This window comes from Chiloscyllium punctatum, chromosome 13, assembly GCF_047496795.1.
Source record: "Chiloscyllium punctatum isolate Juve2018m chromosome 13, sChiPun1.3, whole genome shotgun sequence".
NCBI classification, from domain to species: Eukaryota; Metazoa; Chordata; class Chondrichthyes; order Orectolobiformes; family Hemiscylliidae; genus Chiloscyllium; species Chiloscyllium punctatum.
In genome coordinates this window covers 34,505,484-34,531,673 of record NC_092751.1, presented here as the reverse complement: position 1 = coordinate 34,531,673, position 26,190 = coordinate 34,505,484, and the positions used below count along the sequence as shown (strand labels likewise).

At 38.3% G+C, this 26,190-nt stretch overlaps 3 non-coding genes across 3 annotated transcripts; all 3 read left to right on the top strand.

The window, feature by feature from the left end:
- The first annotated feature begins 1,777 nt into the window (after positions 1-1,777).
- On the top strand, positions 1,778-1,850 carry trnav-cac (transfer RNA valine (anticodon CAC)). The gene has a single exon. It is a non-coding gene; the product is annotated as a tRNA-Val (tRNA).
- A 1,659-nt stretch (positions 1,851-3,509) lies between these two features.
- Positions 3,510-3,591, top strand: trnal-aag (transfer RNA leucine (anticodon AAG)). The gene has a single exon. It is a non-coding gene; the product is annotated as a tRNA-Leu (tRNA).
- Positions 3,592-6,445: 2,854 nt separating this feature from the next.
- Positions 6,446-6,527, top strand: trnae-cuc (transfer RNA glutamic acid (anticodon CUC)). Its single transcript has one exon. It is a non-coding gene; the product is annotated as a tRNA-Glu (tRNA).
- Positions 6,528-26,190: the final 19,663 nt, after the last annotated feature.

Genomic DNA, 26,190 nt, shown 5'->3' with positions numbered 1-26,190 from the left:
CTGGATTGATGGGCTCTCAATATCTGCTGCGAAATTGTTATTGTAGACGGGCACATCCCAGCAGCTGTGCGAGTCGGAGAGGGATCATGGAACCCTTTTCATGTGACTTGGCATCTGTTGTTATGCAGGCGAGCACAGTTGGAAATGCAAGAAAATGGTGCGCGCAGCCGGCTGGTGGTGTGGCCGAGCGGTCTAAGGCGCTGGATCTAGGTTCCAATTTCGAAGGGGGAGTGGGTTCGAATCCCACCGCTGCCATTTCTGCCGATCAATTCCAACGCTGCAGCTTGTTAAAATGCTGTTTCTGACCCCACTGTTTTGATGTTGAAAAGAAAAGTAAAATGGCTTTGCTTCCCGGGGAATTAGCTGTGGTGTGGGATAGTGCCGAATATTTCAAAGTGTGTCTGTCTGTCATGATCGTGTTCGCCTCCCGCGCAGAAAAGCGGAAGCAGCTGTGCTGTTCCAGGCAAGTTGAGCTTGCACTGGAACCAAATGGAGACTGTTATTTCATCGCTGTTGTGAAACAAAGTCCTGGGGTGACTCGACTCGTCGTTATTTGGTTTTTTTGGCCAATGGGAAAATCGTTCCAACGAATCTCGATGTGATATGTTGTTGAATTTCTCCCATTTCCTTCGTTTTCGTCCTGGAGACATCGGAAGGGAAAGGTAATCTAATCGAGACTGTGATTGGTGAAATTCACTTTTTATGGCCCATTCTTATTAGGTGCTTTCTTTCTCTCTTTTCAGTATTGTCTGGAAAGTGATGGTTCCCTAAGGCTGCAGTATTTTTGAAAGAGTAGTTTGGAATTGTCCTGTTGTTAGTTGTGAGATTACTTTATAACTCATGCCATCGGACTATCTCACATTTTGCATTCATGCATCTCTGTGTCTGAAAATGCATTAGGTATGCCAGCTTTGTTTGTGTTCCGTGTTAAATGCTTTCTGTTTTGCGATTCGCTCAAAACTTTATGAGTTGACAGGGTTTCTGAGGAAACTTCCAGCTGCAAAAGTCCTTAACTGAGGATCTGGGAAAATTTCACAGAGTATGGTCAGTCGGAGCAAAAGTAAGGAAGTCGTTCCTTTCTGCAGTGTTTCGCAATACTACCTTTCCCGTGAGCAGTCGAACACAGTAAAGGATTGTGCCACACACTGCGACGGCAAGCTCCGCTAAAAAGTAATCCTTTAAAGCCGGTGTAAGCAACACAACGTTATTGGGGGACACCGCGTGGAAACAGATACTTCGGTGTATCTCGTCCATGCTCACCACATAGCCAAATTTAAACAAGTCCGGTTCCCCAGTATTTGGCCCCAAACCCTCTAAACCCATCCTATCCAGAAACTCATGCAATTTTCTGAGCCTCCTCCGCTTCCTCTGGTAGCTCATTCCATACACGCACAACCTTCTGTGTGGGAAATGTGCCTCAGTTCCTTTGTCAATTTCACCCCTCTCACCTTAAACCTCTGCTCTCGAGTTTTCAACTCACCCCAACTTGGGTAAAACACGTAAATACTCAGTTTACACCCCTTCCATTAGATCATGTCGCAGCCGTTACGCTGCAGGGAAAATCGTCCCAGCCTATTCCACCTCGCCCTACGGTCCAAACTTTGACGACATCCTTGTCAATATTTTGTCATCAATTTCACGTGTCTTTTTTTATGTTTTCAAGATGTCAATTACGCTGGACAACAACGAGCTATTGGAAACAGAAAGGTGAAACGAAGAATGGCTTCAACTTTCAGTGCTGGATGCCACTGAGCTGCAGCAGGGGGCGCTGTGGCTGGTTTCTGTAGTGTAGTGGTCATCACGTTCGCCTCACACGCGAAAGGTCCCCAGTTCGAAACTGGGCAGAAACTGCTTTGTTCTTCAACTGCAGCCTTTTCCATGGACAAGAACGGAGCTTTCATGCTTGCTTTCCCACCTGCAAACCTGCCTTCGAAGTTGCTTGAACAAATCTGCTCGCGTAGTGAAATGTAATGCAATTCCATTTAATGACTGTGCAAAGAATTGCAAAGTTTTTATCCAAACTGGTTCTGATCATATGCAATTCTGTTTGAGAGTGTAGTTACCCCCTTCTGATCCTTCTACGAAAAGCAGTACCGCTTTTGCATTCGTTGCGCAGGCGGCTCGGTTCAAAGACAGGGAAGAAGCCGATGCGCTGGTGTCACAGTGCACCACGGATTCCTGAACTTGTCTGTCTGTCAAATGTACCCCAAAGGCGTGTCTGAAAGGCCTCGTTTGGAAGCTGTCTGTCGTTATTCAACGTGCGAGAATTGGCACCAGAGGTCCTGAATCATGTTTTGGAGCAGTTCGCACGTTAGTGGCTCTTTCAATCAGCAACAGCAATGAAAGAAATTACACTCTCAGAGGAACCTCTGGACCTGTGCTTTCATAGCGTCGCTAGTATTAAGGTGCGCCCCGAGATCTAAGCCACGTTGGAACTGAAACGGAGGAATCGACAGAGAGACTACAGAATGACATCGCATCCATTTGGTTTTCTTTAAATCACTGACGAGCAGGAAAATGTAAACGGGAGGGCGACTGGGGAAGTGTGGCAGTTGCAGCTCTGGTGAAACTCCTTCTTTGTGATTCATTCAGCAACCAGAGACGTGAAGGTGACTCAGGCGTGAGAGCTCTTCACATCGTGAACAAAAAGCAATCAAGGGCAGTTAGCACCTCTTCCGGAGTGGGGGTGGGGTGAGGTAATTACCTTTTGACTTGTGTTACTATGTTCAGAAAGTGCCTTTTAGATTGAGGTGAAAAGAAACTGCATTTCTAAAAAGCACCATGGAATTTGTTCAACTTTATTGAGTCGCTTCTCATCGATTCCCACACAGGTTTCCAACTCAGCTGGTATCCATGAGGCTCATGTCCAGGTGTGAACATCTCTGCAGCAAATTGCACGGTGAAGGTAAAAGGCAAGGAAAGTGGCATCTCGAACCGGCCCCGAGGTCAGACCTTCCTCACGATGCAATCTGTCGTTCTCGGATTGGAATGCGACCTCCGGTTTTAGGGTGGAACTTTCTTTGGGAACCTTATTCTGCAAAACAGACACAGTGACTGAAACTATGCTGCACGGTATGATTTGGGACACGGCCTGCTCAGCTTTGTGCATTTTCCCTGTAGTCCTGTGTGTTTCATGTTCCGTGTAAACGTGAAAGTTGTCCTGTTTCGAGCAATGGGTGAAATCATTTAGCAAAGCAAGAATCCGAATTGCTGTCATGTCAAGCAGCTTTTGGTAATTTGACCCAATCATAACCGATCATATATTCTCACGCACTCACAGATACATTTGTAGCTGAATCCAGTCTGAGAAGATAGACTCAGTTTACCAGTGAGTTTTGTCTGGATTGATGGGCTGTCATTATCTGCTGAGAAATTGATATTGTAGACGGGCACATCCGAGCAGCTGTGCGAGTCGGAGAGGGATCATCGAACCCTTTTCACGTAAGTTTGCATCTGTTGTTATGCAGGAGCACAATTGGAAGTGCAAGAAAATAACCAGCTGGTGTGTTGGTAGTGTGGCCGAGCGGTCTAAGGCGCTGGATTAAGGCTCCAGTCTCGACAGAGGCGTGGGTTCGAGTCCCACCGCTGCCATTTCCTCTGAACAGCTCCATCGGCACAGCTTGTTAAAATGCTGTTTCGATCCCTGCTGCATTTCTGTTTTAAACAGAAGAAAAATGGATTTGCTTCCCGGGGAATTGACTGCGGTGTGGGAAAGTGGCGAATTTTCCAAAGTGCCTGTGCTGTCGTCATCGTGTTCGCCTCCCGCGCGGAAAATCGCAAGCATCTCTGCTGTTGCTTTCTGTTCCAGGCAAGTTGAGCTTTTACTGGAACCGAATGGAGACTGTTATTTCATCGCTGTTGCGAAACAGAGTCCTACGGTGACTCGACTCGCCGACATTCGGTTTTCTGGCCAATGAAAAAATCGTTCCAATCTATTTCGATGTCACATGTTATTGAATTTCTCCCACTTTCTTCATTTCCGTCCTGGAGACATCGGAAGGGAAAGGTAATCTAATCGAGACTGCGATTGGTGAAATTCACTTTTTATGGCCCATTCTTATTATGTTCTTTCTTTGTCGCTTTGCAGCATTGTCTGGGAAGTGGTGGTGCACTGAGGCTCCAGTATGTTTGAAAGCGTAGTTTGGAATTGCACTGTTGTTAGTTGAGTGATTACTTTATGGTTCATGCCCCCGGACTGTCTCACATTTAGCATTCATGCTCGCTGTGTCTGAAAATGCATTTGGTTTTCCAGTTTTGTTTGTGTTCCGTGTTAAATGCTTTCTGTTTTGCGATTCGCTCAAAACATTACGAATTAACAGGGTTTCTGAGGTAACTTCCAGCTGCAAAAATCCTCAACTGAGAATCTGGGAAACTTTCACGGAGTATGGTCAGTCGGAGCAAAAGTAAGGATGTCGTTCGTTTCTGCAGTGTTTCACAATACGACCTTTCCCGTGAGCAGTCGAACAGACTAAATGATTTTGCCACAGACTGCGACGGTAAGCTCCGCAAAAACGTAATTCTTTAAAGCAGGTGTGAGCAACACAACGTTATTGGGGTACACCGCGTGGAAACAGATACTTCGGTGTATCACGTCCATGCTCAGCACATAGCCAAATTTAAACAAGTCCCCAATCAACAACGAGCTCATGGAAACAGAAAGGTGAAAGGGAGAATGGCTTCAACTTTCAGTGCTGGATGCCACTGAGCCCCAGCAGGGACGGCAGAGGCCTGTTTCTGTAGTGTAGTGGTCATCACGTTCGCCTCACACGCGGAAGGTTCCCGGTTCGAAACTGGGCAGCAACTGCTTTGTTCTTTAACTGCAGACTTTTGCATGGACAAGAACGGAGCTTACTTGCTTGCTTTCCCATCTGCAAACCTGCCTTCGAGTTTGCTCAAACAAATCTGCTCTCGTCGTGAAATGCAATGCAGTTCCGTTTACTAACAGTGCAAAGCATTGTAAAGTTTTTCTTCAACCTGGTTCTGATCATATGCCATTCTGTTTGAGAGTGTAGTTACCCCCTTCTGATCCTTCCACGAAAAGCATTTCCGCATTTGCATTCCTTGCGCAGGCGGCCCGGTTCAAAGACAGGGAAGAAGCCGATGCGCTGGTGTCACAATGCACCACGGATTCCTGAGCTAATCTGTCTGTCAAATGTATCCCAAAGTCGTCTCTGAAGGACCTCATTTGGAAGGTGTCTGTCGTTATTCAACGTGCGAGAATTGGCACCAGAGATCCTGAATCATGTTTTGGAGCAGTTCGCACGTTAGTGGCTCATTCAATCAGCAACAGCAATGAAAGAAATTACACTCTCAGAGGAACCTCTGGACCTGTGCTTTCATAGCGTCGCTAGTATTAAGGTGCGCCCCGAGATCTAAGCCACGTTGGAACTGAAACGGAGGAATCGACAGAGAGACTACAGAATGACATCGCATCCATTTGGTTTTCTTTAAATCACTGACGAGCAGGAAAATGTAAACGGGAGGGCGACTGGGGAAGTGTGGCAGTTGCAGCTCTGGTGAAACTCCTTCTTTGTGATTCACTCAGCAACCAGAGACGTGAAGGTGACTCAGGCGTGAGAGCTCTTCACATCGTGAACAAAAAGCAATCAAGGGCAGTTAGCACCTCTTCCGGAGTGGGGGTGGGGTGAGGTAATTACCTTTTGACTTGTGTTACTATGTTCAGAAAGTGCCTTTTAGATTGAGGTGAAAAGAAACTGCATTTCTAAAAAGCACCATGGAATTTGTTAAACTTTATTGAGTCGCTTCTCATCGATTCCCACACAGGTTTCCAACTCAGCTGGTATCCATGAGGATCATGTCCAGGTGTGAACATCTCTGCAGCAAATTGCACGGTGAAGGTAAAAGGCAAGGAAAGTGGCATCTCGAACCGGCCCCGAGGTCAGACCTTCCTCACGATGCAATCTGTCGTTCTCGGATTGGAATGCGACCTCCGGTTTTAGGGTGGAACTTTCTTTGGGAACCTTATTCTGCAAAACAGACACAGTGACTGAAACTATGCTGCACGGTATGATTTGGGACACGGCCTGCTCAGCTTTGTGCATTTTCCCTGTAGTCCGGTGTGTTTCATGTTCCGTGTAAACGTGAAAGTTGTCCTGTTTCGAGCAATGGGTGAATCATTGAGCAAAGCAAGAATCTAAATTTCAGTAATGTCAAGCAGCTCATGCTTATTAGACCAAGTCATAACCGAACATATATTCTCATAGATACATTTGGAGCTGAAAAGAGTCTGAGAAGATACCATTGATTTTTGTCTGGATTGATGGGCTATCATTATCTGTTGCGAAATTGATATTGGAGACGGGCACATCTCATCAGCTGTGCGAGTCTGAGAGGAATCATGGAACACTTTTCATGTGACTTGGCATCTGTTGTTATGCAGGAGAGCACAATTGGAAATGCAAGAAATTGGGCCATGCAGCCGGCTGGTGGTGTGGCCGGGCGGTCTAAGGCGCTGGATCCTCGTTCCAGTCTCTCAACGGGCGTGGGTTCAAATCCCACCACTGCCGTTGCTGCTGATCAACTCCAACGCTGCAGCTTGTTAAAATGCTGTTTCGGTCCCCACTGTATTTACGTCAAACACAAAGGAAAAATGGGTTTGCTTCCCTGGGATTTAACTGTGGTGTGGGCTAGTGCCGCATATTTCAAAGTGTCTCTCTCTGTCATGATCCTGTTCGTCTCCAGCGCCGAAAATCGCAAGCAGCTGTGCTGTTCCAGGCAAGTTGAGCTTTTACTGGAATCGAATGGATACTGGTATTTCATCGCAGTTGTGAAACAATGTCCTGGGGTGACGCGACTCGTCGTTATTTGGTTTTCTGGCCAATGGGAAAATCGTTCCTACGAATGTCGATGTGATATGTGATTGAATTTCTCCCATTTCCTTCATTTCTGTCCTGGAGACATCGGAAGGGAAAGGTAATCTAATCGAGACTGCGATTGGTGAAATTCACTTTTTATGGCCCGTTCTTATTATGTTCTTTCTTTCTCTCTTTGCAGCATTGTCTGGGAAGTGGTGGTGCACTAAGGCTGCAGTATGTTTGAAAGAGTAGTTTGGAATTGCCCTGTTGTTACTTGAGTGATTATTTTATGGCTCATGCCCCCGGACTGTCTCACATTTAGCATTCATGCTCGCTGTGTCTGAAAATGCATTTGGTTTTCCAGTTTTGTTTGTGTTCCGTGTTAAATGCTTTCTGTTTTGCGATTCGCTCAATACATTACGAATTAACAGGGTTTCTGAGGTAACTTCCAGCTGCAAAAATCCTTCACTGAGAATCTGGGAAAATTTCACGGAGTATGGTCAGTCGGAGCAAAAGTGAGGAAGTCGTTCCTTTCTGCAGTGTTTCACAATACTACCTTTCCCGTGAGCAGTCGAACAGACTAAATGATTTTGCCACAGACTGCGATGGCAAGCTCCGCTAAACAGTAATCCTTCAAAGCCGGTGTAAGCAACACAACGTTATTGGGGGACACCGCGTGGAAACAGATACTTCGGTGTATCTCGTCCATACTCACCACATAGCCAAATTTAAACAAGTATTTGGCCTCAAACCCTCTAAACCCATCCTATCCAGAAACTCAGCCGATTACCTTTGCAATTTTCTGAGCCTCCTCCACTTCCTCTGGTAGCTCATTCCATACACGCACAACCTTCTGTGTGGGAAATGTGCCTCAGGTTCTTTGTCAATTTCAGCCCACTCACCTTAAACCTATGTCTCGAGTTTTCAACTCACACCAACTTGGGTAAAACACGTAAATACTCAGTTTCCAACCCTTCCATAAGATCATGTCGCAGCTTTTACGCTGCAGGGAAAGTCGTCCCAGCTTATTCCACCTCGCCTTACGGTCCAATCATTGACGACATCCTTGTCAATATTTTGTCATCAATTTCACGTGTCTTTTTTTACGTTTTCAAGATGTCAATTACGCTGGACAACAACGATCTTTTGGAAACAGAAAGTTGAAACGAAGAATGGCTTCACCTTTCTGTTCTGGATGCCAGTGATCCGCAGTACGGCGGCCTCGGCTTGTTTCTGTAGTGTAGTGGTCATCACGTTCGCCTAACACGCGAAAGATCCCCAGTCCGCAACTGTGCAGAAACTGCTTTGTTCTTCAACTGCAGCCTTTTAAATGGACAAGGACGGAGCTTTCTTGCTTGCTTTCCCATCTGCAAACCTGCCTTCGAAGTTGCTTGTACAAATCTGCTCTCGTAGTGAAATGTAATGCAATTGCGTTTAATTACGGTGCAAAGCATTGTAAAGTTTTTCTCTGACCTGGTTCTGATCATATCCCATTCTGTTTGAGAGTTTAGTTACCGCGTTCTGATCCTTCTACGAAAAGCAGTTCAGCATTTGCATTCCTTGCGCAGGCGGCTCGGTTCAAAGACAGGGAAGAAGCCGATGCGCTGGTGTCACAATGCACCACGGATTCCTGAACTTGTCTGTCTGTCAAATGTATCCCAAAGTCGTCTCTGAAAGAGCTCATTTGGAAGGTGTCTGTCGTTATTCAACGTGCGAGAATTGGCACCAGAGATCCAGAATCATGTTTTGGAGCAGTTCGCACGTCAGTGGCTCTTTCAATCAGCAACAGCAATGAAAGATTTTACACTCTCAGAGGACCCTTTGGATTTTCACCAGAGCTGCAACTGCCTCACTTCCCCACTCGCCCTCCCCGTTTACATTTTCTTTCTCGTCGATGATTTAAAGAAAACCAAATCGATGCGATGTAATTCTGTAGTCTCTCTGTTGTTTCCTTCGTTTCAAGTCCCAACATGGCTTAGGTCTCGGGGCGCACCTTAATTCTAGCGACGCTATGAAAACACCCCTCTTATTCTGTGTGGTAACAGGCCATTTGTCTGAAAAAAATCACCCTCTAAAGAGTAACCCACCCAAACACTTTTCCCGATCATATTTCTTCTCATTTCCTGCTGACTCATACATATATCCCTTATCACAACGTGCAATTTAGCATGGCCAGCTCACCTCACCTGCACATCTTTGGATTGTGCGAGGACACCACAGCAAAGTCTCATAGACTTGTGGAGAACGTGTAAAGTCCACACAGTCATCCGAGGAGGGAATCAAACCGATGTCTTTTTCGCTGTGAGACAGCATTGGTAACCACTGAGGTACCGTGTAATCTTATGCAATAAGTAAAATCAGTGAAAGATACGAAAAGACAAGTTTCAAATGAACACTCTCCGATATTGTCAAAGCATGTCAATCTTACATTCAATACGAATAGGTGTATGGAAAACAAAATCCCGGCAATTCATAAATGAACAATAATTAGAAATTTAATTTGATCAAAGGTCATAACAATATTTAGACGAATTGCAATTTTTAAAAACAAATGTAGTGAATTAGCTGACTAATGATAAATTGGAAGTGGCATATATTTATTAACGCTGGAGAAAGCGACTTGTTTTTTCCCTCGGAACACAGCAGAATAACAATGTGTGTGTGTGTGTGTGTGTGTGTGTGTGTGTGTTGCTTGTGTTCGAAATGTTTGAATTAAGCTCTTTCTAACAAAATAACTGATGACTTACGATCACTTAGCCTTTTCACCTTTTCGACCACAACATTCTCAAATATTTTCCAGGAATTTACGAACAGCAGAACTAGTTAATTCCTTTTCATAGGAACCAAAAGAGAATAAGTAGCGGATATTGTGAATTAGTGAGTTAATGCAAGCATTCAACTGAAGACAACATCTCTTCTTTCCAAAAATGTTCAAAACTTTAAAAAATCAAAATGTATTGCCATTGTTGAATGAAAGAATAATGAGATGCTAATTCTTTTTCATTTGATTTTGTTGCATGAAACATCCATAAATCGTATTATGATTACAAACGCAATAAATGTGAGCATTGAAGTCAAATATAATTAATTGAATTCAACTATGTTTCAACAGGTAAAATAAAAATTGATATTTACAATGATTGAGATTGTGCACTGCAATATCTATACAATAATTCATGTACTTTGCCGTAATTCAACATTTGCACAACCCACTGGATTTAATAATGCTTATATAGTATTATAAATCAGCAACAATTTAATTATCAAAGTCTGTCAATGCATTAAGGAATAATGAAAAATCTCTTTTTGCAAGTGATTGAGCAATGTCTGGAAATGAACTGGAATTAATTCAGTGAAAACTAGTTACATTTTCCTGAATTTTAAGGCTGAGATTACCGTGACCATTCAAATGAGAAACATCAGATATTTAATGACGTTGGATGGGAAGTCATTGGTTCCCTTGTAGGGCAGTTGACCTGAAAAATAAATGCATTTTCAGACTGTACTATTAGTACTCAGAAATAATGGATTAAATCTAAATGTGAATCTCACTATACTTGTTCAAAAGACTTTCTTAAATAATTGTGCCGTTACTGTAATGGCAATGATTTGATAATTAATGCTGTCTTTTGAAGAATTAAAATGATTCAATATTTCAAAAGCACTTTGCTGTGATGTTGATTGGTTATTTATTAAGATCAGTAAACTGAGGAATAAAACATAGTATTTAGCTTTATGGATTGAAGAAAAATGAACCATTCAGTGATTATTCAGCAAAATCCTTCTTTTTTAAGTCAAAAATGTATGTAATACAAGAATTGTGAATTTCCATCCACTGGATTCCTTGTAGAGATGTGTTACATCGATTTATATGATTAATATTATAATCAATTTTTAAAGGAATGTGTCAGAATTAGGAAGAGAATTAGTAGGTCATGAAAGTGAGCTTGAAACTGAACAAACAATGCAGTCAATGACATGTGGTATAAACGCGATTTTAATAATTTTGTCATTATCGTACAATGATGAATAATGTTGGAATAGAAATGACAAAAAAAAATCAACATGGTAAAAGCAGTTTTCTTACAATGAACTGAAAACAATAATCATTTTGTAGCACGCATGATTTGAAATAGTTTTTTTAATGTGATATATTTAGTGAAGACTAACTTTTTGCAAAAATGTAGGAATTTCACAAATTTAAAATGCAGTGTTTGTTCAATTTGTAAAAAAAATGGTTAAAATTTGAATTGTGTCTTGTACACGCACAACAAAAACGAGCTTAAAGATTATTAGAATGATAAAAAACTGTTTCCCAATGCTATTGTAGTACAGTCAATATCCGTGATAAAGTGGAATTATTGGTTTAAACAATATAAATCAACATTAACTACTGAACTGAAGCATAACACATCAATTGTATTAATTGCATGCAATAGTAAATAAATGTTTACTGTTGTCATTAGTCCTAGGAACAATAAGATACTTACTCAGGTTATTCCACTGAATAGTAACCAGCTGATGATGAATATCTTTGTGTCGCTTTATGTGCACTGTTTTGTGTGAACATTGATTTCAATAAATTTAGATATTTACATGAATTCGGAACACAGTGATAACTGGGTGTGAAAGATCTGATTTAAGATTAGACAATTTTTAGTATTCACAAGATTTGCTGAACAAAACATAATTAAGACATCATGCAGTAAATGAGATTTGAAAGAAATATGCAAATTCAATTTTCAAATAAATACACTCGGATAATTTCACAGCATTTCAATCTTACATTCAATATAAATAGGTGAATGGAAAACTAAAAACAAATTTCACACAATTCATAATCATATCAATAACAAAAAAATGATATATAGTAGGAAGAGGCATTTGTTTATTTTACTGAAGAAGAACTTGATTTTTTCTCATATTTATACCTTTGAAGCATCAAGTTCTATATGCAGTCTGAACCTCAGCTCTTCAGAACAAAAGAAAATCAAAGAATATCTTTACTTTGCATATTTCATCTTTGTGAGTGCAACATCATCAAATAGTTTGCAAAGAATATTGATTGAGTGGAATTCTGTTATTTGCGAACTGAAGAAAATAATTAGGAGATATTCTGATTATTGGAATGAATAACAAATGGAAGCAAAGCTAATGTTGAATTGAAAGGCAATCATTCGACTCTTAGAAATTTTCTAATCAACATTCAAAGCTGCTCTGGCACAGCCCTATGCAAGGTGGGAATTGAAATTGTAAACGCTGATCTGGTAACAGCGACACGACCAGAGTTGCACAAGATTCTTTCATAACATTCCCAACCAAGCTGGGCAGGGCTGAAAACTCATCAGACGTTTATTGTGATAATTGGATTGAAATTAAATGGTTGGATACTGTGTGTAATCTACTGAAAATTCAGTAGTAATTTACAATAATGAAGGGAGTTAACAAATGTCTTAATTAAACATAATTTTTACGATCACTTGTGGAACAACAAATTGACAGAATTGTGTGATTATTATGCATTATAAATAAAAATGAATACAATTATTCTATATGGTCATAAGTTTCTCATTTTCTGAAATGCAAATTAAAATGTTTTTGATCTACACGTAAATTGGAACAAAATGATCAGTTGGTCAATCAATGTGCCTATTCGGCTGAAGACAACTTTCATTCCTTCTGAAAATGTACGATTTCTAAGAAGTCACCATTTCCTGTGATTGTTTAATGAAATAAGAGAGATGTGTGCTTCAAAATATTCATGGGGATTTAAATGATTTTGCACATGAAAAATATTCAACTGCTATTGTGATTAAAAACACAATAAATGTTTCCATTGAAGTGATTTCCAATCAAACCAATTCAAAAGCGTTTCCAAGTTTAAAATGAAAAGCAATATTCAGAATGATTGAGAGATTGTACATTGCAATGTCCTTGCATTGGTTATTATATGAAATCATAGTTCCACATGTACACCCCTTACCGAATTGAACAATTATTAGGTGTTGGCAACAAATCGATTTGAAAACTTTTATAAATGAGTTAAAGAATAATGAGGTATCTCCTCTTACTATTCAACTGAATAATGTTCAAAAACGAAGAGAAATATTGCAGTGTAAAGTAACTGGTGTTCTCGGAATTTCAATGTCTAAGAAGACTGTGATCTTTCAAATGAGCAAAAGTCAGATATTTACAAATGATGCTGCAATGGCAATTCTTGATCTTTTGTGGGTGTATTGGTCTTATGAAACAGGTTCTAATATTGTAGTACTCACACTGAGAAATATGGAAGATATTAAAGGCACATTGTGCTTTTTATAAAACCTAAGTTGAAGAATTGCATAATTATTGTAACTGATAATTGTTTCTAAAATCCTGATAGATAAATTGACTTAATATTTTGAGTGCACTTTGCGCTGATGGCGATTGTATATTCATTAAGTTTAATAACTGAAAATTAAAATATAAAACGTGGCTTTAATAATTTAAAAAATACTCAGCAGCAATTGAACACAGTTCAACATTTTTTTTGGTCGGTTCATGTATATTTTATTCATGTAACTTTAATCATGATAAATTTTTAGACAAATATAAGAACTAGGAAGAAAATAATTAGGCCGGGAAAGTGAGTATTATTATGAACAAAACATCGAGTTAATGACATTTGGTACAGGGAGTCATTTTGTAGCAAATGACTAATAATTGTGTGATTATTGTTCATTGGCAACTAATGTTGGAAGAAAATAAAGCTATCTCAAAATGAAATTAAAATAAATATCATTTTGGATGTCACATGATTTGAAAAACGGAAATTGTCACTTAATGTGACATTTGAGCTGAAGAATCGTTCTTCCCCCACCCCCCAACCCCCGTAGTCTTTTCAATAATTTAAAATTTAGTATTAGCTGAACTAAATGAGAAATGGATTGTTTTCTTGCACACAAAAAAGTTAAAAAAAAATTAACAAGGAAATGATATCGCTCTGCAAGTAATCATTTCACAGACAACAAGTGTTTGTATTGAATTTAAATGTCACCATAGCTGTAGGAGTGATTTCCCCTGACAGGGAATGAAGACTGAGGAGATCGGCAGAACTCAGGCAAGTGGAAGATGGCTACTCATGCTGCAATCAGTTAATGCAGGGATCATCCCCCGGAGCCAATCTCGGAAGGGAGATCCATGACACACTGAAACGTATACAGTAAAAAGCAGTATTGTTACACACTTTCTGTATTACTATGTCCACATGCAATGTGGTTACAGTTCTTCCCTCCTTATATTGACACCCGAACCTGTAGAACACCTAATCTCAGATGGACATCGCTATGGATAGCTCCAGCTTCCTATTGTTTCATGTTGTTATACAAGTGCTATAATCTCCAGGCCTTGGGATCTCTCTGTGCATTTTATTTCCTGAGATTACAAAATTAATTGCTGCAGTCCTAAGGGCCTCTCACTCTGCCTTACTTACGATTCTCATGATTATTTAATTAGAAACTTTTTAAATGTTCTGAGCAACTTTAAAATAGTAACTATTTCTGACAATCAACCCCTGTCTGTTTCCCTGATAGCAGCTGTGGAAGTTAGCTGGGCTCTATCCGACAGTTGGTGTTTATTCATTCACTGAGACAATTATTCGTTCATTAAGAAAGTCAATGTTGGTCATTTTTCTGTATGCTGGCATTCTCTTATCACTATCTGGAATATCACTGTCTAGAATGGCATACTTATGGACTTGGAGTAAGATTGTACACAATGTTCTCTTTTTTACTTCAGACTGAAACAGACTGTTAGTCTTATTTATCTCCCTCCACTATTTGTGTTTTAATTCCAAGACAGGCTTCTCGGGGCATCCCTACAGCAGCAAATCAATAAGGATTTCAGCACTAAAATAAAAATCAGCATTAGCTACCATTAGGAAACAGTACCACGCAATATGCTTACGTCACTGAGACTTAATTCCACACTTCAAGCCAAATATATTGCATTTGATCAATGATTATATATTAGATATAAGTGACAATGAGTGTTAAAACTGGTCACTGTAAACTTAAAATGATTAGAAATGTCATATTATTATTCGTAACATGTAGAATTGAACATTAATTATTGGAGTCTAAAACAATCAGACGTATCTTCATTTGCAAGGCCGAATATTAATTCAATGATTTCTGTGAACATTCAAATGAGAAGATATCAGATATTTCCTGTCAGTGTTGGATGAGGAATCATTGCTTGGTTTGTGGTTGTGTTGACTTGGAATAAAAGCTTCATTTTTCTTTGTAAAATTGGCAAGACGAAATAATGATTTCAATTGAAACATGAATCTCACGATATTTGTTACAAAACCTAAACGGAATTACTGTGTGATTGTTGAACTAACAATGAATTGGTAATCTATTTTAGAACACTGACACATTGAGCGATTCAATATTTCCAAATGGTTTTGCTGTGATTTTGATTACTTAATAATTCGTATCAGTGAACTGAGCATTAGAATGCTGGCATGATGTTTTGGAAAATACATTCGATATGCAGTCATCATTGATCGTTCAAATTCTCAGAAACTCCTGCAATCTGTACTTGCTGTCTCAGTTTTTCGTCTGTAAAAATACAATATATAATCCATGCAACTTTTCATGTCATCAAGATTCAGACATTTGTGTTAGCATTACAAAGAAAATAATTCAACAAGGAACATGGGTATCATAGCAAAAAACAGTCAACAGCACTTTTGGAGGAAATTTTTAAACATTGTCTCTGAGTGAACACATGAAAAAGTTTAATGGGGATCTGTTACAATGTACTGAGCCGCAATTACAATTTTATCATTATGACTGGGGGGAACCTATCAGACAACTCGCCAATATTTAATAAAAACATTTTACTATCAGCATCCTTAGTCGTAAATAATGAAGTCTGATGAATTGGGTGGGAAAGATGTGTGTAAATTGTAAGAAGGTATCTCTTGCATATATTTGGAATGGTGTGAAAGTGTGATGTTTGCTGTGGTTATTCATCTTGAGAACAATACAATACTGACAAAAAGTTTTGCACTGAACAGTAATTAGGTGGCCTTGAATCCCATCGTGTGGCTTTATGTGCAGTGAGTAATTTATTTCAAGAGCTTTCAGATATTTTCCATGATTTATATATGATTAATAATTTTGTGACAAACATCCACATGTGGTCATGAGCTGGATTTAAAGAATCTACTGTATTGGTGTGAAAACCCTTCACTATTTACATTTCCAAGAGAGGTGTATAATGCTCAGGCACTGGCTGGAATTCAAGGTGTAAGAAAATCTGATTCTTCCTGGAGCTGATTGATAATAGCTGCTGTTTCATTGAGTTTGATTAATTTTGTATTTGTCCTGATTTCTCTGCCTGTAGGTGAATTTAGAACATCCAATTTCTGTCCAAGGGTCACTTCACATCACTGGAGAGTTAAAATATAATTCATATATTGCGATAACAATGACTTTTCAATTAAAGTTTGTGTTTTTACAAACAAAACGATTTGAAGTTTTCCGGGAATTTACACTGATATTGACTGGATATTTATGAAGATAGATAAACTGGGAATTATAATCTAGTAGCAGGATTGTTGAATTGTTCAACCACAGACTTAAGAGTTTTATTTTTTGAATGATTTGGGGGCGCCAGTGTTGGAGTGGGCTGTGCAAAATTAAAAATCAAACACCAGCAGGTTACTAACCAACATGTTTTTTTTTGAAGAACTAGCTTTCAAAGCGCTGCTCGTTCAACAGGTGGTTGAAGGAGCAGCGGTCCGAAAGCCAGTGCTTCCGAATAAACATGTTGGACTGTACCCTGGTGTTGTGTGATTTTTAACTTTGTTTTTTTGGAAGGAATGTTTTCTTTATTCAAATCGACAGGCTATTCAAGAATACACCTTGCCTTTCGTGATTTTCTTTTACAAACCACTCATGTATAAGTCATACAATTTTCACTGTAATCAGTATTTCACATTTCCATCAGATCTAAGATGAAAATGAGGACCAACAAATGAGTACTTCCATGAATGGAAAGCACAATAAATTCACTTTACAGAGGCAAGATTCAAATTTGATCTGAATAAGCAAATAAACAATTTGAATGGAAAATATCTGAAAATGCTTACATTTAAATTTGAACGAAGTCAAATTACTTTTTTTTGAAATATATTGCCTGAAAACGTGTTTGAAAACATGAACAAATCAAGACTATCAATCTGTCTTGCTGTCAGTAACCTTGGCCAATTGTCATAAAGAAAACATACCACTTTCAGCAACAAGTATAATGTGTAATTACTGAACTGAAAAGTAAGAGGATAGTTCTTGTAATTATTGGCAAGAATGATAACCAGATGTTTACTGTGGTTACTGCACTCAGTAACAATAAGATCAAGATCAATGGCTGTTAGAATCATTGGCCACTCGTAATGAAGAATAGACACTGCTCTGAGCAACAAGTATCATGGATAATTACTGAACAGAAATTTCAGAGGACACCCATTTTATTTATTGGTGGGAATGATGACCAGATGCTTACTGTGATGATTAATCTCAGGAACAATAAGACAATTACTCAGATTATTTCCTGATCAGTAATTAGATGGTCATGAAGACCATTGTGTGGCTTAATGTATCGTGCTTTGTGTGAGCATTGATTTTAATAACATTGTGATAGTATACAAGTGTGCAGCTGAGGTGAGTTGGCCATGCTAAATTGCCCATGATGCATGGATGTTTCAGGTTAGGTGCATTATATTTTGTTAGAGTGGTGCTGGAAAAGCACAGCAGTTCAGGCAGCTTCTGAGAAGCAGTAAAATTGACGTTTCGGACAAATGCCCTTCATTCGGAATACAGCCGGTATTCCTGATGAAGGGATTTTGCCCGAAACGTTGATTTTCCTGATCCTCGGATGCTGCCTAAACTGCTGTTAGTTTCCAGCACCACTCTAATCTAAACTCTGGTTTCCAGTGTATGTAGTCATTGTTTTTATCTAGGTTAGGTGCATTCGTCAGGGAAAATCTCGAGTAATACAGCAAGGGAGAGTCTGGGTTGGTTGCTCTTTAGATGGTCAGTGTGGACTGTTGGGCCAAATGGCCTGTTTCAACACTGTAGGGATTCTATGATTCTATGATTTTGGATTAAATTGATAAGTGAGTGCTAAACATAATATTTAAAGTCAACAAAATATTTTAAGTTTAGCAAAGGACATTGAAGCCATCACGAATGAAGTGAGATAAGTGAGAGAGAGAAAGACAAATTAAATGTTCAAATGAAAACACGCCAATAGTTTCACAGCATGTCAATCTTACGCTTAATATGAATAGGTGAATGGAAAATAAAAATAAATTCCTGACAATTCATGAATAAGTAATAAATAGAAAATAAATTTGATCTAAGCACATACCAGTATTTAGATGAATTGCAATATTTAGTTATAAATGTCAGTGATCAGCTGACCAATGAATAACATGAAGTTCCATTTGGTTATTTTGCGAAAGAGGAATTTCGACTGTTAATATTTTCCTCTTTATACTACCGGAGAATAAGTATTTATGTGCTTGAAACGTTTGAACTAGGTTCCTTTAAACAGTAAAATAAATCATGATTACCATGTCTTAGACTCTTCCAACTTTAAGGTTGCAACATCATCAACTATTTTTCCAAGGAATATAGAACCAGCAGAATTAGATGCATAATTTTACCAGTGAACTGAAGAAAATAAATAGGAAATATGGTGATGATTGAAATGCAGAACAGATTGAAGAATATCTAATGTTGTTTTGAAAAGTAGTTCAATGTATACTCAGATATTTTCTAAAGAAATTTCCGAGTTGCTCTGACACATCTCCGCTGAAGGTGGAAATTGAAATCATTCCTCCTGATCTTGTCGTCGAGACACTGTCAGAGCTCCACAAAGACCCGTCATAATGCTACCATCCGGGAAGGGCAGGTCTCCAGACACATGCTTACGGCGGCAACTCAAATGAAAATTAATCAGATGTTTCTTGTAATTATTTGAATGGGAATTAATTGCGTATTTCCTGTGTGTAATGAACTGACAAAATGAATTAGTAATTTACAGTAATGATGTAACAACGCAATAAAGACTTTAATTAAATATGAATCTCGTGATTATTCATGATAAGAAAAAAACCTAATCATTTGATCAGTGTACACTGATGAACGAAACTCAATCAATCAAATAGTTCCATATGTTCAATGCTGTTTGTCACAGAATGAAAAGAAAATTAATATGCATTTGCAACACAAATGATTAGGAAAATAAATGAATCAATCACTCAATGCGGCTATTCATCTAAAGAAAACTTCCCTTCTTTCCAGAAATGTTCAACTTCCCAAAGTTAAAAATGAACTGTGACTATTTCATGAAACAATAAAGAGATGTTATTTCTTTTGTTGCACTTCAAACAGTCACAAGAATTTTAAATGATTTTGTTCCATGAAAAGTGATTAACTTGAATTGTGTTTATAAATACAGTCAATGTTAACATTGAAGTTAAACATAATTACATCAATTCAACTGTTTCCATGGTCAAAACAAAAATTGATATTCACAATGACCACTGCAAAATCTTTACTTTATTTACTTTATGAGCCATAATTTCGTAGTCATACCCTGAACGATATTGAGCAATGATTAGATAATAGCAAAAATTGAATTCGCAAAATTATATCATTTCGTTTAAGAATACTGAGAATTCTCAGTTAATTATTTCACCGAGCAATGTGAAGAAACGACCAGGAATTATTCTAATGAAAAGTAATTACAGTTCCCTGAATGTTTCAGGCTGCGATTACCGCAATCATTCAAATGAGGAATCATCAGATATTTACAATGAGGCATCGAACGGGAAGTCATTGGTTCCATTATGGGTTCGTTCACCTGAACAGTAAATTGATTTTTATGTTGTAGTGTTCGTACTAAGAAACAATTAATGCAATTAAAATGCGAATAGCACTATATTTATGAGAAAGACTAACTCCAACAACTGTGCAAATTATTGTCATGGCAGTGACTGGAAAATTACGTTGTAATCTAAAAAAAATTCAATATTTTAAAAGCACTTTGTTGTGATGATGATTGGATATTCATTAAGATCGGTAAACTGAGAAATATAATATAGTAGCAAGCTTTATGATTCAGAAAAATGAGCCATTCAGTGATTATTCAGCAGAATTGCTTTTGGTTCAAAAATGCAGGATTACAAGAATTACATGTTTCCATTCATTGGTTTGCTTATTGAGATGTAGCTTTAATTTACAACTTTTTGTTCATGACCAATGTTTAGACATTCATGTCAGTCGTAGGAAGTAAATAAGTAGATAGTGAAAGTGCATATTGCAGTGAACATAAGATACAGGGAGCTTCCATAATTTTGTGATTATTGCACATTGACAAATAACTCGGGAGTAAAATATAATTATAAATCAACATGGAAAGCAGTTTTGTTTCTTATAACAAATTGAAAAAAATCCTTATGCGTTGCACATAGTTTGAAAACACATCAGTCACAAAAACACCAGTCAGAAATAAAATCAAGGTCATAAAAATCATCGGTTCATGACAATAAGACCCAATGAAGAGTATTCTGCTCAACAGCAGTTAGAGGACCTTGAACATCTTCATGTCGTTCTTGCAGAGAAAACTCTTTCATTATGCATAAAGAGTTAATATCGTAAATATTTTGACATGTGTATCAGAACTAGTAAGAAAATGAGAAGCAATTCACATGATTGTTTTCGTGAAAGAAAGTCAAAATAAATTAAATTTACAGATCCACCTTTCAGTATTTTCTCTGAATAAGCAGGTAAAGGTTTTTAATGCGCACAATCAATAGGTTTTAGCCTACAGTTGTAGTAAGCCAAAATTAAATTATTTTGTTTTGCAATACTTCAACTGGAACCCTGATTGGCAAGCTGCTACATATGTTGATATTAGCATTTTCGGTCATTTGTAATAAATTTGTAATTTGTGGAAGGAAACCTTAAACGCATGTCACATAGTTTTTGATGCTTCAACAATGGGAAAAACTTTCTGACCGTCAACACCATCTACGTATCTCATGATTGTAGAGACTTCCATCAAGTCTTCCCCCAGTCTCCGCCACTCCACAAAAAAGCAATCTGAGTTTTTCTCGCCTTTCCGAATCCAGGCAGCATCCTGGTAAACGCCCTCTGTACTCTCTCCAAATCCTCCATACCCGTCCTGTAATGTGGCGAACAAAAGTGAATACAATACTTCAAGTATGCCTTAACCAAAGACTTATAAAGTTACAACATGGCTTCCTGACACTTGTAACCAGTTCTCTGACCAATAAAGGCAAGCATACCATTTGCCTTCCTAACCACTTTCAGGGAGCCATGGTCTTCAACACCAAGATCCCTTTGAATAATAAAGCTGTAAGGGTCCTGCCATTAACTATCTACTTTTCCTTAACATTTGAGCTTCCAAAGTTAAACACCTCACACTTGTATGAATTAAACTTCACCTTTAATTACTCTGCCCATATCTGCAATTTATCTTTTTCCTCCTGCATTATATGACAACCCTCTACATTGTCCCCAACTGCACTGAACTTATTAACTCCCCCAATTCGATTATAATCCATTTCACTTCTATATAATTGTATCACAAACAGAAGGGTTCCAGTACAGGTACCTGTGGAAAAAAGACCGGTAATGAGGGAAATGCAGAATTATTGAAGAAATGAGGTTTTTTCAATGACAGAACAATTCTGATGAATAATCTTCTAAGGTGTGATTTTTGTTTTTAAATTAATCCAATGTTTTAATTCTCAGTTTACTGATATTAATGAATATCCAGTACAAACTGCTTTGTTGATATTCAATCATTTTAAGTGTTGAGTTCTAACGTTAATTATTGTTTAATTGTTATTTCAATTCACACACCATCATGAGATTCACAGTTTAGTTGAATCCATTATTTCTTACTGCCAGTATCATAATGAAATATTAACATTCTTTTCAGATCAACTCACCTGCAATCAACCAAAGTTTTCTCATCCAACGTCTAACTATCTCATTCTCTTTCATTTGAGTTCTCATATTAATGGAGGAATCATTAAACAGTCTTATCAATTAAGAGATGGCTAACTATTTTTCACATAAATATTTCATTTTTTCCAACATATTGCACAATTACATTGCAAAAAGGAGATTTCTCATCATTCTTAAATTTGTTATCAGCCATTTTAAAACTAATTATTGTCAATATCTAACCGGTAAACATTGTTGAAATCCAATATCTTCAGCTGTCGATGTGGATCTACGGTTCAATACATCAACTGATGTAAACAATATTGCACTCTGCAATCTCTTAATCTTAGCAAAAATAATTTTAAGTGTTTAAACTTAGCTGGATTGAATTGGTTGTGAGCAAAAATGCAGTCTGAAGAAAGGTCACTGGCCCAAAAGTATTTACACTGATTTCTCCCCACAGATGCTGCCAGACCTGCTGAGTTATTTTCCAGTAATTACTGATTTGCTTGTGATTTCCAGCATCCACTGTTTTGTTTACATTCTTGTATTGATTGTATTTCACTTCAATTCGAACATTTCTATATACCTGATTATTACAATAAGAGCTAAGTATTTTTCATGTTAAACATTATTTGAATTTTCCGAGTTTCTTGTGTAAATAAACCAGAATTAACAAATGTTTGTTCTATGCTTTAACAATAAATCTTGAATTTTTAGCAATCCTAATTTTTTGAAATGAGGAAAGTAGTCACATTGAATGATTAATGCTTCATTTCCATGTCATGTGCATTACAAAGCGTGTTAATTGTTATTTATGCAGATGAATAACTGCTTCAAACATATTGACTTACTTGATTATCATGAGATCTATGTTTATTTAAGATCATTGTTGCTTCGTTCCTTCATTATTAGAAATAATTAACTCTTTTTATCGATCCATTACACTCTGGAACTGTCTAATACAATCCTAGTCCAATTATAACAATAAATATCTCAGTAGTTTTCCCTGTGAATAAACACAGTAAGTATGTGATTATAGTCCTGCCCTTCCTGCATGGGAATATTAGGGAGTGCTCTGGTAATGTGTGTACTAGTCGACCAGGGGGCATGGGTTCAATTCCCACCTTTAACAGAGATGTGTCAAAACACCTCAGAGTTGATTAGAAAATATCTAAGTGTCGATTGAACTTCTTTTCAACCAACATTGTCTCAACTTGTAACTGCTGTTCATTATAATGATCACAACATCTTGAATTTATTTGCTTCACATCACTGATTAAAGTATGAATGTTATTACACTGCTTCTAAATACCTCTCAACTTTTCATAACTTCGCAGTCTTAAAGATTCTACAGTATATATAATTTTTAAGGTGAGGGGGAAAGATTTAAAAGGGGTTTGAGGGGCAACTTTTCCACACAGTGTGTTTCACATATTTGGATGAGCTGTGAGAGGAAGGGCAGAGGCTGGTACAATTACAACATCTAAAAGACTTTTGGACAGTTTATTGGATAGAAAACGTCCAAAGGGTTATGGGACAAACACAGGGAAATGGGACTAGTTCAGTTGAGGAAACCTGGCCGGAATGCCAAGTTAGGCTGAATGGCCTGTTTCCGTGCTGTATCAGTCGAGCATTCCACAATTCAAACTTCACTGTGATTGGTAAAGGAAAGAACAAACGGGTGTTAATTCTATTTTGTGTCCATAAAAAAGTGATATGAAATTTAAATAATTTTGTCACATGAAATAGTTCGCTCCTATTGTGATTAAAAATACAATGCATGTGAGCATTGAAGTGAAATATAATTAAATCAATTCAACTGTGTTTCCATGGTTAAAATAAAAATTGATATTCACAATCATTGTGAGTTTGTACATTGTAATATCTTCACATTACTTCATGTACTGAGCCATTATTACACATTTATACCCCCAACTGAACTGAAAAATAATTAGATATTAGCAACACTCAGATTTTCGAAAATCTATCAGTACACTTCGAAGAAGGACAGATTCAATTTCGCTCCATGACTGCAATGCGCAGACATGAACAGGAATTTTTGCAGTGATAAGTAGTTACAGTTCTCTGAATTCATAAGGCTTAGATTACTGTGATTATTCAAATGAGCAAAAGTCAGTTTGCAAAGCGCGTTGGATGCAAAATGATTGGTTCCATTGTGGGATAGTTGACCTGAAAACAATAGCATTGCTGCAATGGATTAAATTAAAATATGGATTAAAATAATATATGGATCTGACGATACACGTTAGGAAGACAAACAAATTATTCTGCAAGTATTATAAGGATAATGAATTCAGAATAAATGTTGTACTCTGAACAAATAAATTGACTCAATATTTTAAAAACACTTTGCTCTGATGTTGATTAGACATACACTATGATCAGTAAACTGAAGACTGAAATATAATACCTAGATTGATGGATTGAGGACAATAGATGAGGCATTCAATAGTTATTGAAAAGAATTTATATTTTTGTCAAAATGCAGACAATACAGAAGTCATGCATTTCATTCAATGAGTTTACTTGAAGAAACATGTGTTCTTAATTTATGAAATTTTATTCTGATCGATGTTCAAACATTTGTGTCTGAATTAGGAAGAAAATAAAAAGATAATGAAAGTGAATATGAGAGTGACCACAAGATACAGTCCATGACATTTGATAGAAAAAGGAATTTGCATAATCTCATGAGTATTTAATGTTAATAAATAATTAACTCCTCAGGTACTGAAGCAGTCCAAGTCCAAGTACAACAAGATCTGGACAGTATCCAGGCTTGGGCTTACAGGAGGCAAGTAACATACATGCCACACAAATGCAGGCTATCACCATCACGTGTAAGAAATAACCTAACCACCATCCCTTGACATTCGATGGTGTTACCATGACTGAACATCCACTATCAACATTATCCTGTGCATTATCATTGATCAGGAACTGAGTTGGTCTCACCACATAAACACAGTGGCTACAAGAGTAATTCAACTCCTGGCTCCTGAAATCCTGTCCAAACGCTACCAGGCACGAGTCAGGAGTGTGATGGAATACTCCCCACTTGCCTGGATGAGTGCAGCCCTAACAACACTCAAGAAACTAGATACCATCCGGAATAAAGCAGCCCGCTTGATTGGCACTGCCGCTGCTGAGCATCAGTGGTGGTGGAGGTGGATGCTTGTGGATGTCCTAGCTGCAATCTCTGCTTCTTCTGATGAACAACGATAAAAGAATCTTACATTGCTCAACTTTCTCATCAAAGCCAAGTACTGTATTCACCCCAACCCTCCAACCACAAGGGATGAACTCAGATTTATTCAGTTTCCTCATTTCTCCTCCCCCTACCTTGTCTCAATCAAATCCCTCGAACTCAGCACCGCCTTCCTAACCTGCAATCTTCTTCCTGACCTCTCCACCCCACTCCATTCCAGCCTATCACCCTCACCTTGACCTCCCTCCACCTATCGCATTCCCAACGCCCCTCCCCGAAGTCCCTCCTCCCTACCTTTTATCTTAGCCTGCTGGACACACGTTCCTCATTCCTGAAGAAGGGCATATGCCCGAAACGTCGATTCTCCTGTTCCTTGGATGCTGCCTGACCTTCTGCGCTTTTCCAGCAACACATTTTCAGCTCTGATCTCCAGCATCTGCAGTCCTCACTTTCTCCTCCAGCCCTTATTACACCAACCAGCAGCATTTCCACCACCAATAGCAGCTCCTCTTAAAATATTTTGTCAGTAACTTGTAATAAACTGGTTACGACAATTACAACTGAAAATGTGTTGCTGGAAAAGCGCAGCAGGTCAGGCAGCATTAAAGGAGTAGGAGAATCGACGTTTCGGGCATGAGCCCTGCTTCAGGAAGGTCCTGAAGAAGCAGTGAACCACATTTTGAAATGATATTTCTAAACATAATATAGATTTTGTTAAAACTGAAGTAGGTGTTCAACTTGCTGAAAGGACACAGACAGTAGAATCTGAGGTGATCATGAGCAGGTGGAGGTGAATGTGGGAGACAAGCTGGGACTGTATTGGATTAGTCATGGTGCGAGGGAACAAATGCTGGATACAGGGTTTCAGCAGATGATGGACTGACGCTCAGGTGAGCCATTGGAAACTGAGCAAGTGACCACCGTCTAATAGGACAGAGAAACTGATCCATCAGCCTGAAACTGACTGACCACGTGGCTGTCAGTGACTCCAACACAAGTGAATGGAAACATTGCTCAGAGCCTGTTTCTGTAACATTTAACACAACCAGGAAATGGAAAGTGAATAATTACCTGAAAACAAAGCCACTGCTCGGTTAGAGTCAAAATCATT